This window comes from Sciurus vulgaris (assembly GCF_902686455.1).
Source record: "Sciurus vulgaris genome assembly, contig: HiC_scaffold_587_arrow_ctg1, whole genome shotgun sequence".
Taxonomy (NCBI): domain Eukaryota; kingdom Metazoa; phylum Chordata; class Mammalia; order Rodentia; family Sciuridae; genus Sciurus; species Sciurus vulgaris.
In genome coordinates this window covers 1,034,224-1,049,006 of record NW_027632436.1, presented here as the reverse complement: position 1 = coordinate 1,049,006, position 14,783 = coordinate 1,034,224, and positions in this window count along the sequence as shown.

Below are 14,783 nucleotides of genomic sequence, written 5' to 3'. Positions count from 1 at the left end.
CCTAATTGACTTCTAAAACCTGAGCATCATATACAAATAGCATAGCTGCTATAATCTGGGTAGCTTCTAGAATCTCATATCCTTCATGAATAGAGTGTCCTCGGTGGCTTGTGTCATTTCTATTGCCTAAATTACCTCCTTTACTTGAGAATTTTTTATGAGTTAGCTAACATACAAAATGTACAGACTACATGATGTTTTTGTTTCTGTGGCCTGAACATCATCTATGAATTTCAAAGCCTATATGGTATGCATAGCCTCTACTGCCTATGTACTCTCTATGACTTGAGTAGCCTCTATGTACTCAGTATATTGCACTGATAGCATAACCCATATTATCTATGTAACCACCATGTGTTTCATACCCTCTTTGTCTTTTATAGCCTCTATATCCTGTATTGCCAGTATTGCCTGAGTTGTCTCTATAAATTTCCTTACATATGATACGTGTGCATATCTGATGTTTAGGTACATGGAGAATTTATGTCCTGACTTGCCAAAATTCTGGGAGAATCCCCCATGCCTGGATTATCCTCTATGATGTGCATGGACTTTGTAACCTGCACAATACCTCTGATTTTGTTGCTTCTATAGTGTGAATATTATTTATGTCATGAGTAGTCTCTGTGAACTGTATCCACTAAATAATCTAAGTATCATTTATGGCATTAGTAATCAAAAGGAGCTAAGTACTTCTGTGACCTGCTTAACCTCTATGATCTGTGTAGCCTTGGTGGCCTGAGTATTTTTGATGGCCAAAGTACACTCTATGCCATATCTCCATAGCCCCTTGTAACTTGAGCAGCTTTCTTGTTGTGCAAAGTCTCTGTGCTGAATACACTCTATGAATTTGGTAGCCTATATGTCCTGGATAAGCTCTATGTTCTAAGTTGTCTGATTGATCTCCTTAATCTCTATGGCCAGTATATATTTGAACTACATTGCCTTTATGGTCTGAGGAGAACCTATAACCTGAGAAACATCCTTGTCCTACATACTTTCCAGTCCTTGTGTGTCTTCTATTAACTGCATAGCATATGACATTTGAAGCTTAAATGATTTATTTTTCTCTATAACTCAGTTGCCATTACAAATTTCTAAGTCTCTGTGACTTACATTGCTTTTGTTATTTGTATTCTCTCTATGGTGTTAATAGACTAAAGGCCTAAGTAGCCTCTCTGACTGGTTACATCTCTATGACTTACATAGTCTTTATGTCCTGAGTATCCCTAATTACCTGAGAAGGTCTCTATAAATTGAATTACTTTGATGACCTACATAGAGACATGACTTGTGTAGTTTCCATGCCTAAATATTCATTATTACTTTCATAGCATGAGGTCTTCTTTAGTTATCATAGCTTGAATATGCTCTATGATATGAGGAGCCTAAATTACCTTAGTATCTCCTCTCTGCATTTTACTTATTGGACCTATTGCATGAGAATCCTCTTTGCCCCTAATTTCCTTTATGATCTGATAGTGTCCATGAACATGAACAATGTAAGTTCTATGGCATGGGTATCCATTATGAGGTATATAGCCTCTATAGCCTGCAAGACTTATATAACTGGCAATGTATCTGTAACCTATGTAGCCTTTAAGTTTGAAGTTTCATAAATGACTTGAAAAGTCCAGTAACTTTAATAGCCTCTATGACCTGTTAGACTCCGTGTCCTTAGTAAACTGTATAAACTATATAGCCTGAATGACCTGAATAGCTCCTATGGACTGAGCAGCACCTATGACCTGAGTAGCCTCTATGAATTGTGCAGCCTCGATGACATGTGTAACCTTTGATCTGAGTAAACTAAAGAACTTGAGTATTTCTATCAAGGATTGAATGCACTCATTACATTAGAACTATCATAATGTAATCAGTTCACTTCTGACAATTCTCAGATTATATTGTACATGGGCTCTGAGGGGATTACAAATTATAAAGAATGGCAATGGCCCTATGACCAGCATAGGCTTCATGGCAGAAGTAACCTAATGATCAAAATCTGTATGACCTCAGTAGACCCATGATTTCCATCATTTTTGTGTCTTGTAGAGCCTTGATGTACTGCATAACTTCTCAGATCATCATGCCCTCCATTCCTTGACTAAATTCTATGCCCTGTGTAGCCTCTGTAATCTGCATAGTCTCTATGACCAAAATATCTTCTATGGTTTCCGTAAACTCATTCTGTGAACTGAGTACTTTCTAGACCCTGCATAGCCTGTGTAATCCATATACCATCTTGTTTCATGTATGTCCTGAAATACTTGCATAACCAACATACTCTTTAATACCAGCATAGCCTCTATAAACTCCATAGAATTTGCAAGACCTGAGGAGCCAAAATGACCTGAGTATCTTCTGTGGTGAGTATTCTCTGTGGTGTACATATCCTCTATGTTCTGAATAGATTTCATGAACAGCATAACACTTTAACCTGTGAAGACACTGAACTGCATAGCTTCTATGTTGTGCAAGGCTCTATGACCTGCAAACACTTTGTAGATTGAGTAGCCTACATGGCCTGAGTAGCATCAATGTCCAATGTCACTTCTATGAGCAATTTATCCTCTATGACTTATTAACTGCTAGAACTTCATATACTCTATGACCTGTTTAAACTCTATGGCATGAGTATCCTTGTTGGCCTCCATGCCTTCCATGGCCTAGGTAAACTCTATAGCCACTCTAGTCTTTAATATCCACATACATATTATGGCCTCAGGGGTGTGAACAACATGAGTAATGACTCTGGCCTTAGTAGGCCAAATGACATTATTGGTCCCTATGATCATCTTTGTCTTTATGACCTGAAAAAGCTCTATGTGTTTTGTGGCCTTTATACCCTGAGTAGCCTCATTACCTCTGGCCTATGACCTGCATATCCACAAGTAAATGAGTAACCCCATGGTCTTAGTACCATCTATATACTGACTAGCCTCTATTGCCTGCTTACCCTCTATGACCTGAATAGCTTCTATAAACTGAGAAGTGTCTAATGTTTGAGTACCACCTATGAAATTTGAAACCTCTATGACTTCTGTATTCTTCATGGATTGGATATCCTCTGTGGCCTGCATGAACTCTATGGCTTGAATAGCCTCTATGACCTTCATAGCTCTATGAACTCCAAAGTCTCTTAGGTCTCAGTCATCTCCAAGATCCTCAAAGCCAACAGGCCTGAGTAGCCTTTGTCTGAGTGGCATTACTGACCTATATCATCTCTGTGATCACATACTCCCTGTGACCTACCTATCTTCTATAGTATTAGCCAACAATATAATCTTTTTAGTCTGTATGATATGTGGTTCCTTTGTTATCTGGTTTGTCTTGATGATATAAGTAGTCTCTACTATATTAATAACCAAAATGACCTTAGTAGTCCCTTTGATCAATGTAGCCTTGATGACTTTTGTAGCTTCTGTGACCTGCATATCCTCTTTTTTCCTGTGTAGCATCTATGGACCTAGTTGACTCTACTACATGCAATTACTCTAATACTTGTGTAACCTCAATTAACTGAGTAACCTGAGTGCTGCTATGACCTGAGGAGTTTATATGGCCAGCAAAGTCTGTATGGACTATGTAGCCTATAATACTTGAAAAAAACAAAACAAAACAAAACAAAAAACACTTTGGATTGAGCAGTTTATATCTTCTGCACAGACTCTGTGTCTTGTGTAAAATTTGGCATGAAGAGCTAAATGACATTAATAGACTATATGACTTCAGGATGCAATATGACCTGTATAGGTTCTAAGACGTTTTGTCCTCCATGAGTGATGCAGCCTCTATAATCTGAGAATATTCTATGGGCTGTGTATGTATTATCTATTGACTTAGAAGACTCTAAAATGTGTTATTGTTACTATCTGTATAAACTTTGTGACCTGAAATGCTTAATTTACTTAACCTCTATCATCATATTAGCCTAAAGACCATAGTTCCTCTATGTCCTACATATTCTCTATTGCTTCAGAAGCTTATAAGAAATGGGAAGCCTCTACTGGATGAATATTTTCTATGACCTATGTAACTCTCATGGGTATAACAGTCTCTATGACTTGAATAGCCTCTTTAGTTTGCACAAACTCTTATTGCCTGCATAACCTCTATGGTCTTGACAGACTCAATTGACTAAAGAGGACTTTTTGACCATTTTATCCTCTTGGACTTATGTGACCCAAATGGTCTGAGTAACGTAAATTGTGTTAGTAACCCATATAACCAAAGAGGGTTGTATGACCTGTGAAACCTCTATGACTGATATAGACCTTATATCCTGAGTGGCCAAAATCATATGAAAAGACTCTATGACCTGAAGTCATATACTACCTGTGGGGTATCTATGATCAATGTAGTGTCTGTGACCTCTGTAGAACCTATAACCAGCATAGCCTCAATTGGGAAAATAGCCTCTATGGACTGAATTGCTTCCTTTGTCAGAGTAATCCATTTGACCTGCATATATTCTATGGTCTGCACCTGTTCTATTTTCTGAGTAACCTTATATCCTGAGGCAATTTTATGACCTGAGTCTCCTGTTAGCATCATAGACTCTATGCCTTATATTGCCTTGTATCTCAAGTAGATTAATGACTTCAGTAGTATATATGGTCTGAGCAGCTCCTTTGGCCTGCATATCCTCTTTTGCTGAGTGAATCGACCTGAGTAGCATCTTTGGTGTAGTTTATTTTACTGTGCTGGACCTGAATAGCCAACACAATCTGTATAGCCTGCATGAACTGAGTAACTATGATGACCTGCATAGCATCTGTGGCCTGCAGATATCTGTTTCCTCTGTACTCTATGATCTTAGTGGCCTCTTTGAACTGAGTAACCTATATGACCAGCAAAACCTGTGATCTCTCCAAACTCCATGAAATCTGGTTTCACTCTGAGACCTGTATAGAAGATATGACCTGAGTAACAGCTCTAATCTGCATTGACTCAAAAGCCTATATAGCTTTTATGGCTTGAGCATCTTCTAAGATCTGAGTAACCCTTCAAATGGCATGGACTATGTTGTCTGACTAGTCCCTATTTTCTGTGTACCATTTATGCCTTAAGTATCCACTATGAGCTGACTAGCCTCTGTGACCATGATAGCCTCTATGAGCTATGCAACTTTATGACCTGCTTATATTTTGTGACCTCATAGATTTCAAGAACTCTATAACTCTATGACTTTCATAGCCTTTATAACCTTACAAAGTTTCATTGTCTGTAAATCCTGCTTAGCCTGCAATTCTGTACTTTGGTGAAATTTTTTAGATGTGCTAAAAATAGAATCATGTCATTGGCTACAAGTGAGAGTTTGAGTTCTTCTTTTCCTGTTCATATCCCTTTAAATGCTTTGGTTTGTCTAATTGCTCTGGCTAGATTTTCAAGGAAGATGTTGAATAAAAGTAGTAAAAGAGGGCATTCCTGCCTTTTTCCAATTTTTAGAGGGAATGCTTTCATTTTTTCTCCATGTAGAATTTTGCTGACCATGGAATTAGCATAGATAACTTTTACAATTTTGAGGTGTGATCCTACTGTCTCTATTTTTTCAAGTGTTTTCAGCATAAAATGTTGCTGTATTTTGTCAAATACTTTTTCTGCATCTACTTAAATAATCATATGATTCTTACCTTTAAGTCTGTTGATGTGAATTACATTTATTGATTTTTGTATGTTGAACCAACCTTGCATCCCTGAGATGAAACCCACGTGATCATGGTGTACTATATTTTTAATGTGTTTTTACATGCAACTTGTTAAAATATTGTTAATATTGTTAAGAATTTTTGCATCTCTGTACCTTAGGGAAATTGGTCTGAAGATTTCTTTTCTCAATATGTCTTTGTCTGGTTTTGGTATCAGGGTAAAACTAGATTTACATAATGAGTTTAGAAGATTTCCCTCCTTTTTTATTTTATGGAATGCTTTGAGAAGTATTGGAATGAGTTCTTTTTTAAAGGTCTTGTATAACTCAGCTGATAATTCATCTGGTCCTTGATTTTTCTCGGTTGGTAGACTTTTGATGACTTTTTCTATTTAATTGTTTGAAATTTATCTGTTTAAATTGTGTATGCTCTCCAGATTCACTTTGTGTGGATCATGTTTCCAGAAACCCGTTGATGTCATTGAGATTTCTATTTTTTTGGAGTATATATTTTCAAAATAGCTTCTAATTATGCTTTGTATTTCAATAGTGTCTTTTGGGACATTTTACTTCTCATTACAAATTTTAGTAATTTCAGTTTTCCTTTTCCTCTTCATTAGTGTAGCTAAGGGTTTATCAATTTTGTTTATTTTTCAAAGAATCAATTATTTGTCATTTTCTTAAATTGTTTCTTTTTTTTCAATTTCACCAATTTTAAACTCTGATTTTAATTTTTTCTATCTTGTATTACATTGGATGTTGTTCTGTTCTTTTTAATAGGGCATTGATCTGTATTGTTAGGTCATTTTTTGTTCACTTTCTCTTCTTTTAATAAATGTGCTCCAGGCAATGAATTTTCCTCTTAGTACTGCTTTCAGAGTATCCCAAAGTTTGATATGTTATATTGTTATTCTCATATACCTCTAAGAAATTTTTTATCTCCTCCCTGATATCTCCTGCTATCCTTGCATCATTCATTAGCATATTAATTACTCTCCACGTGTTGGGGTAGTCTCTGTTTTTTTATTTTATCATTGATTTCTAATTTCAATCCATCATTATCTGACAGAACACAAGGTAATATCTGTTATTTTTGTACTTGTTAAGAGTAGCTTTGTGGCATAATATATGATCTATTTTAGAGTAGGCTCCATGTGCTGCTGAGAAGAAAGTGTATTCACTAGTTGATGGATGAAATATTCTATGTCTGTTAAGTCTAAATTATTGATTGTGTTATTGAGTTCTATGGTTTCTTTGTTGAATTTTTGTTTGTATGATCTGTCCAATTGTGAAAGAAGTGTGTTATAATCACCTAGTATTAATGTGTTTTAGTCTATTTGATTCCTGCAATTGAGGAGGATTTTTTTGATGTAAATGGAAGTGCCATTGTTTGGGGCATAAATATTTATGATTATTATGTCTTGCTGATTTATGCTTCCCTTAAGCAGTATGATATGTCTTACTTTATCCCTTGTGACTAACTTTGGATTGAAGTCTGCTTTATCTGATATGAGGATGAAGCCCCTGACTTTTTATTCAGTCTGTGTTCATGGTATGTCTTTTCCCATCCTTTCATCTTTAGTATGTGGGTTATGTGGGTATCCTTTTGTATGAGATGAGTCTATTGAATGTAGCATGTTGTTGGGTCTTTCATTATAGTCCAATTAGGCAGTCTGTGTCTTTTGTTTGATGAGTTTATGCCATTAATATTCAGGATTATTATTGAGTTATGACTTGTATTCTCAATCACTTTGCCTTATTTTTGGTTTTTAACTTGACTTGGTTTCTCCTTTCATTGGCTTTTCCTCTAGGGTAGTTCACCACTTTGATGACTTGCATTGTTGTTTTTCAGTTCCTCCTCATGAAATATTTTGCTCAGGCTTTCTATTTGTAAATTACTTTAGCTTTTGTTTATCATGGAAGGATTTTATTTCAACCTCAGATCTGAAGGCAAGTTTTGCTGGGTATAATATTCTTGTTTGACATCCATTTTATTCCAAGCTTGAAATATATTGCTTCAAGCCCTTCTAGTTTTTATGGCCGGGCTGGGAAATCTTCTAATATGTGTATCGGTTTATGTAATCTGTTGCTTTTCTCTTGCAGCATTTAAAATTATATCTTTATTTTGTATGTCAGGCATTTTGATTATAATGTTCCTTGGTGTGATCTATTGTGATTTGGTACATTTGGTGTTCTGGAAACTACTTTTAATTGATTTTCCATTTCACTCTTCAGATTTGGGAAACTTTCTGACATTATTTTATTTATTAGATTATTCATTCATTTGGTTTATAACTCTCTGCCATATTCAATCCCATTAATTCTGCAATTTGGTGTTTTCATGATATCCCATAATTCTTGGATGTTATGTTCATGATTTCTTACCATCTTTTCGGTTTGGTCAACATTTTTTTTAAAGATTAAGTATTTTGTCTTTATTGTCTAAGGTTCTGTCTTCCAAGTTTTCTAGTCTGTTGGTTATGCTTTCTATTGAATTTTTAATTTGATTTATTGTTTTCTTCATTTCATTGATTTCTGTTTTTTTCTTCAAAATCTCTCTTTTGCTTCCTATTTGCTATTTGAACTTTTTATTGTTGTGATCATTCATTGTCTGCATTTGCTCTCTTACCTTATCCTTTGCTTCTCAGATCATTTTAATTATGTACATTCTGAATTCCCTTTCTGACATTTTCCTGCTCTCACTGGATTATATTGGTATAGTATGTAGATTCATTTGGGATACTTCTTTCCCTTTTTTGTTGCTATTCATGTATCTTCCTTTCTAGCAGGATGAATTTGAGCATTTCATTTTTCCCCTATAGACTTATAGTGTCCCTTTATGTTTCCAATACCTCACTGTGCTTAGTCACATGGGCACTCAGAGAATTCTACAGCTGTGATCCCAGGAGACTTGGCCAATGCTAGAGAAGACACAGACTTTGACAGCAACCTAGTCGTGGTGGATTAGCAGGATGGAGAATGCTGGAGTAGGAAGTTACAGAAATTTCCAGTGATATCTCAAAGGAAGGACTGGAAGTCCAGGCAAAGTGTATCAGAGTTGAGATCCCTGTGGACTCAGATACTGAATGAGAAACAACAGCATTTATTTCTTAGCCTGAATTTGCTTTGTTCCTATCCCATCTTTCTATGAACCTATTTCTTCACATGGAAATGTATATTCTGTTCCTTTAAACATTGGATACATAGAAAATTTGATTTTTAGAGGAGTTCATCCTAAATATTTTCCCTGAGTCTCAGAGGAGCCTTCAGACTTGGTCTTTTGGCAGTGATGGAACACTTAAAAATATAAAGACTGTTAGAAATGGCATACATATATTTTGGCAGGCTACCAGGTTTTGAAGTCAGAGACAATCAACCACTGAGCCACATCCCCATCTGTATTTTGTATTCATTAAAAGACAGGGTTCCACCAAATTACTCAGTACGTCACTATTGCTGAGGCTTTGTTGAAGTCATGATCCTCATAGGGGTGTGCAATAGCACCAAGTGGACTAATGTAGTTTTGGGTTCTGGAATGCAATATTATTCTTTATATATTAGTTGTCCCCCAAAATCTCATTTAATAATGCAAAAATTGTCATAGATAAAATATTACACTATGGTAGATGTAGTCTAATAAAACTACCCACATCCTTTAGAATACTCAGATCATAATATCTATGCATAAAACTATTGAGATGTGTCAAGTTACTCAGAATATTAGAGGTCATAGAAGCCACATGGGTCACAGATATTTTTTTCATTTTTAGATGTTATCAAAGCTAGCCAGGTGCCATGACTTGGGTGATTAATGCAGAAGAATCAAATATTTAAAGCTAGCTTCAGCAATGATTAGGTGCTAAGCAACTTAGTGAGACCCTGTTTCTAAATAAAACACAATTTACTGCTTGGAATATAGCTCATTGTTAGAGTGTCATTTGATCAAATAAGAACAACAACAACAAAAATGGTAGGTCATATATGCTGTACTAGTGAGAGAACATACACCAGTTTTATGATTGAATATGGGGTGTCCTCCAAAATCTCATGTGTGAGAAATGCTACAGATTTAGGTAAAATGATTAATTCATCAGATTGTTAATCTAATCACTGCATTAACATTCTGATAGGAATTGACTTTATTGTAAACATAGGGTGTGACTAGAGAAGCTGTGTCATATTGTCTCTCTTAAATATATATATGGATATATATTTGCTATAAATAGAATCTAAGTAGCCTGCATGATGTCTATAATTTTAATACATTCCATGACCTGTGCAGTCTCACTGAACTATATAGCCAACAGAAGAGCAATAAAATATATTTTTCTTTTTCTCATAACCATGTCATCCTTATTGTGCTGGCATGAGTGACAAAGTTCCATCTTTCAGTAACAAATACATAATATTTACAGCCTTAGTTTTGTCTTTCTTTTTCTCCTGGATCTTTTGTCAAAAACATTATACTACAATGCAAAATACTTTCTCTTTAAAAAACATACCTTTTACTTTTTTACAACAAAGTACATTTTCGTACCTGTAATGTTCTTGTATTGCACTTTTTTGATGTTCTTCTTTTAAAATTTACATTCTGAGTAAAGCTATATAAACTTTCTGAATTTAGATAAATTACATTTTCTTCAATGAAGTAAGGTCCTTTATTATACTTTAATTAAAAGATAAATATTTTTTATATGGAACAACATATATAATCAGAATTTTTTTAGTCATTTTGTTTTTATTGAAGACCCAAATCCACAAACCAAACAATCTTAAATTGTTTTTCAATATACCAACAATTTACAAAAGCACAAAACACGTTGTCTTATACAACTTAAGGAGCCAAGAATACTTGAATTCTTATGCAACAGTTGCAAATTAATCAGATGTCTCTTTAAGAAATATATTTATAAATATTTATTCCACTTTTGTTAAATCTAAGTTATCCATGAATTTTTGTATGCTACCAAGGAAAACTAAGATATCATACAACTACTTAACACTTGAAGTTACCCTTTCCTTCTTTAAAAAATTCCTAGAAACCATAGACATATATTAATGATTTTATAGAAACCAATACTATATATTTAGATCACCAAGCAAAATAAGAGTGTTAGTTAATTTAAAGACATGAAAAATGTTATCTAACTAAATTTAGCCAAGTGAACTGAAAGTCATTTGGATCCATTTTGTTATAAGTTTTCAAGTGCTTTTTCATTAATATGTCAATTTTGGCACCATGTACATGATATAGTGATGCAACCACATATAAATGCAACATACAATATAGAGGTATGTACAAACATGCATAAAACTGATAGAAAATAATATTTTTAGAGCTTGTATCAGGTATTATATTCTCAAAGACAGAATTAAAAAAGACATACAGAGAGTTATGAAAAAGACTGTCTTATTTGATTTAAAATTAGGCATGAATTTTTATATTATGACTCAGACATGTGAAGGGCCTCTGCATTTGGCGATGTTAGTAGTAGGATCTGTCAGCCATGGTGAACACTGAAATCAAGGTTCAGGTAGCCACTCATTCTGCAAGTGGGAAAATCCTCTTTTATCATGAATGTTGTATATTCTCCCTACTTAGATCACTTTAAAGGAGGTCTCATTTTTTCCAGTGTATTTAAGATCTAACCCTTAAATAGAAAGACATCTGAAAACAAAAAACAGTGGACTAGAAGCTCCAGATAGTCAAAACAAGAGTAATTGGTGCAAGACCAAAAGAAAATTCACACAAACACACACATACTAAATACAAAACAAAACCCGTTGAACTCAGGAATAGAGGTTTGAAAAATTGACACATCCTTAATATTCTAGTAAAGAACACGTGGAAAGTATTAATTGCAATGGCATTCACTTTTTAATCAGTTTAAAGCCAGATCAAATATTCACAGAATGTGCAAGCCCAGAAGTCTTCAGGAAAGTGTTTAAAATTTAATAAAAACTTGTACTATGACATTTTTAATTGGGACTGTGTCAGAAGCTCAGCAGGGTCACTCCTCCATGACCCCTCAAGGGTGAGAGAGGCTATGGTCTGGCTGTGGTTCCACCTGAGGGGCCTACATGCCTTGGTCCCTGTCCAGCAGCACTGGGCCTGCACTGCTACCCCTGCTCTGGCATTCAGAAATCCAAAATTCTCCCCAAATACTCCCACAGTCTTTAGATTCCCCCTACCCATGGAACACACTGTATGCTCTTGCACACTTATCTGAAGGGTCTCGGGCCACCAGATATTCAGGCACCTTATCAGGAATGTGGGTAGACTTGAGTTGTAATAAACTCCATTCTCTCTGGATTCCAGCATCTGTAACATTTGTACCTATGCACAACCAGGCACCAGTGCTACCTAGTTCACACAAAGCCCCATTCTGTAGGGCAGGAGGAGGTCTAGCTTACTTCTGGGCCCAGCAGTGGGTCACACGTGACCTGGAAGCCTCCAAGCACATAGATGTTCAGGCAATGTTGGTATGCTGTGTGCATAATTACTGTGGTGACGCTGTGCAGATGGTGGGTACACTTGTGGAGTGGGTATATGCATGTGGGGTGCATGGGGAGTGTGTGTGCATGTGGAGAGTGCATTAGTGCATTAGTGTAAACATGGAGACTGTGTGAGGAGTGGGTGGCCATGTGGAGTGTGCATGAGGATCGAGTGTGTATGCGAGAGTGCTGAGGAGTTGAGTGTCCATGTAGAGTGCACATGTGGAGTGAGTGTGCATGTACAGTGTTCATGAGGCATGAGTGCAAATGGAATATATATAAGGAGTTGCATGTGAATTTTTCATCAGGAGTGACTGTGTATGTGGAGTTTCCATGAGGAGTGATTGTGCATATGAAAGTTGCATGAGGAGTGAGTGTGCATGAGGAATGAGTATGTGTTTGGTGTGTGCATGAGTGTGTGTGCATGTGGAGTGTTCCTGAGGAGTGAGTGTGTATGCAGAGAGTGCTGAGGAGTTGTGTGTCCATGTGGAGTGTGCATATGGACTGAGAGTCCATGTGGAGTGTGTGTGAGGAGTAAGTGTTCATGTGTGTTGCACAAGATGAGTGAGTGTGTCTGTGGACAATGGATGAGAAAATGTGCATGTGGGGTGTGCATGAGTATGAGGATTGAGTGTCCATGTGGACAGTGCATGAGGAGTGAATGTCCATGAAGGGTGTGTATGTTGAGTGTGCAAATGGAGAGTTTGTGTGTTTGGGAGTGTATTTGGGGTGTGCATACACAGTTTTGCATGAGGACAGAGTGTATGAGGGTGCCCATGAGCAGTGAGCAACCATGTTGATGTCCATGTTGGCATAAAGGGTCCTGGGGGCCTGCAACCTGGTGGTGCAGTGTGCATACCTTGGCCACCCTCCAATCCAGAATTGCTCTTCTGGGCTCTGAAGTCTCGGAGCCTCACCCTACCCTAGTTTCTTACTGCCTCCCCTCCGACCCTGGGCCAGGAGACCAGGCCTGGAAGGGGAAGGAAAAGCAAGGGTTCTGCCAGTATCTAACCAAATGCCCAGGGTGGGTGGTGAAAGGGAGGGGAGGCTGGCAGCCTCTGGATCTTTTCCATGTTACCAAGACAGGCAGTGTGCATGGGGAGTGCTGTCCCCAGACCCCATGAGATCAGAGTCCCTGGCAGCACCCTCCTCTCTCCCTTTTATGGGAGGCCCTGACCCAGGTTGCAGGGAGAGGCTTCTAAGAAATAGGCATGGCAATTTCTGTGGGAAGAAGGAAGATGTTTTCTGGAAAAAATATCTAGCTCAGTCAAGATTGGCAGAAAACCTGGGAATATCCCAGGCACTCTAAGGCTGCCACTTCCTTTCTTTCCCTTTCCTTCCAGAGTGAGTCACAGCCCCAGGACTTTGGGGTCTCCAGGAGGATGTGGGCAGTGCTTGGGGAGAAGTACTCAGACATGAGTGAATTTCCATGGCAGGGCTCCAGTCTCAGCTGAAGGTGGGCACAGGGAAAGAAAAAGCAGGTCTGGGATGTGGGGATGGGGTACATGAGGGTCAGGCATGTGTGCAGTGTTCTGAAGGATTCTGGGATTTGGAGACCTGAGGCACAGGATCCAGGCAGGAGAAGGAGTCTGAAATAGTCTGGGAGGTGGGTAGTAAGCTAGCTCCCTTCCAAGGCCTACTCAAGACTGGCAGTAAAGAGCTCTCCTGGGACATAGAGTTAAAGCAAATTCTCATGCAAGCCCAGAAACACTTTCCACAAAAGAAGGGAAAGAAGAGTTTTAGCCTTAAATGAGAATTAAACCAGGACAAGAAAGGCTCATAGCCATCTGGTAGAAGACTGCCTTGGAATCTGGCTCCCATCCTGTGCCCAGCACCCCTCAGAGCACACACACTGTTGAGGCTCCTGCATCTAAGACCTGCAGCAGGAGGCCTCCAAGTTCTCTCATTCTGGTCCCTTGAATTTTCCTGAGTTAAGGTCATTAATGGACTATCTAGGGTTCAGCCTATTGCAGGTTAAAGGCATGAGAGTCCGGTTTCTGTTGCTGTGACAAAATACCTGAGGTGAACAACTCACCAGGAGAAAAGGTCTCAGAGGTTTCATTTCATGGTTATCTAACCCTGCTGCTCTGGCCTATGGCAGCACAGTACAACATGGTAGGAGAGTGTGGCAGAGGAGGCCTGTGCCCCTCATGGAAACTGATATGCAAACAGTGCAGGGCCAGGTCCTCCACCCACCAGGCCTGCCTTCTAAGGTTCTACCTGTAACAACAGCACCACAAACTGGGGGCCAACTTCACTAAATGGGCCTCTGGTACACTTTCCTCTGGACCTCAACAGAGGCACAGGTGGCCTCCTGAAGCAGGGGTGTGCAAGTGCAGAGGTTTAGGTTGTGGTCAATGAAGAGACAATTGGGTTAACAAGGCTGCAAGCATCTCTCCCTTCCCATGTTGCTGGTGCCCCTATTCTGCCCCCAACGAAACATTTGTACCACGTAGCTCATTAGCACACAAACGTTTCCTATCAGTCTTTGTTCAGATTGTCAATTAGCCCTACATAAATTCCACTAATCAGGCAATACTTACCCAGCCATGTCTCTCCTCTCCTCTGCTCTCTCTCTCTTCTCTCTCTCCTCTCTCTCTCTCCTTTCTCTCTCTCTCTCTCTTCCTCCCTCTCTCTC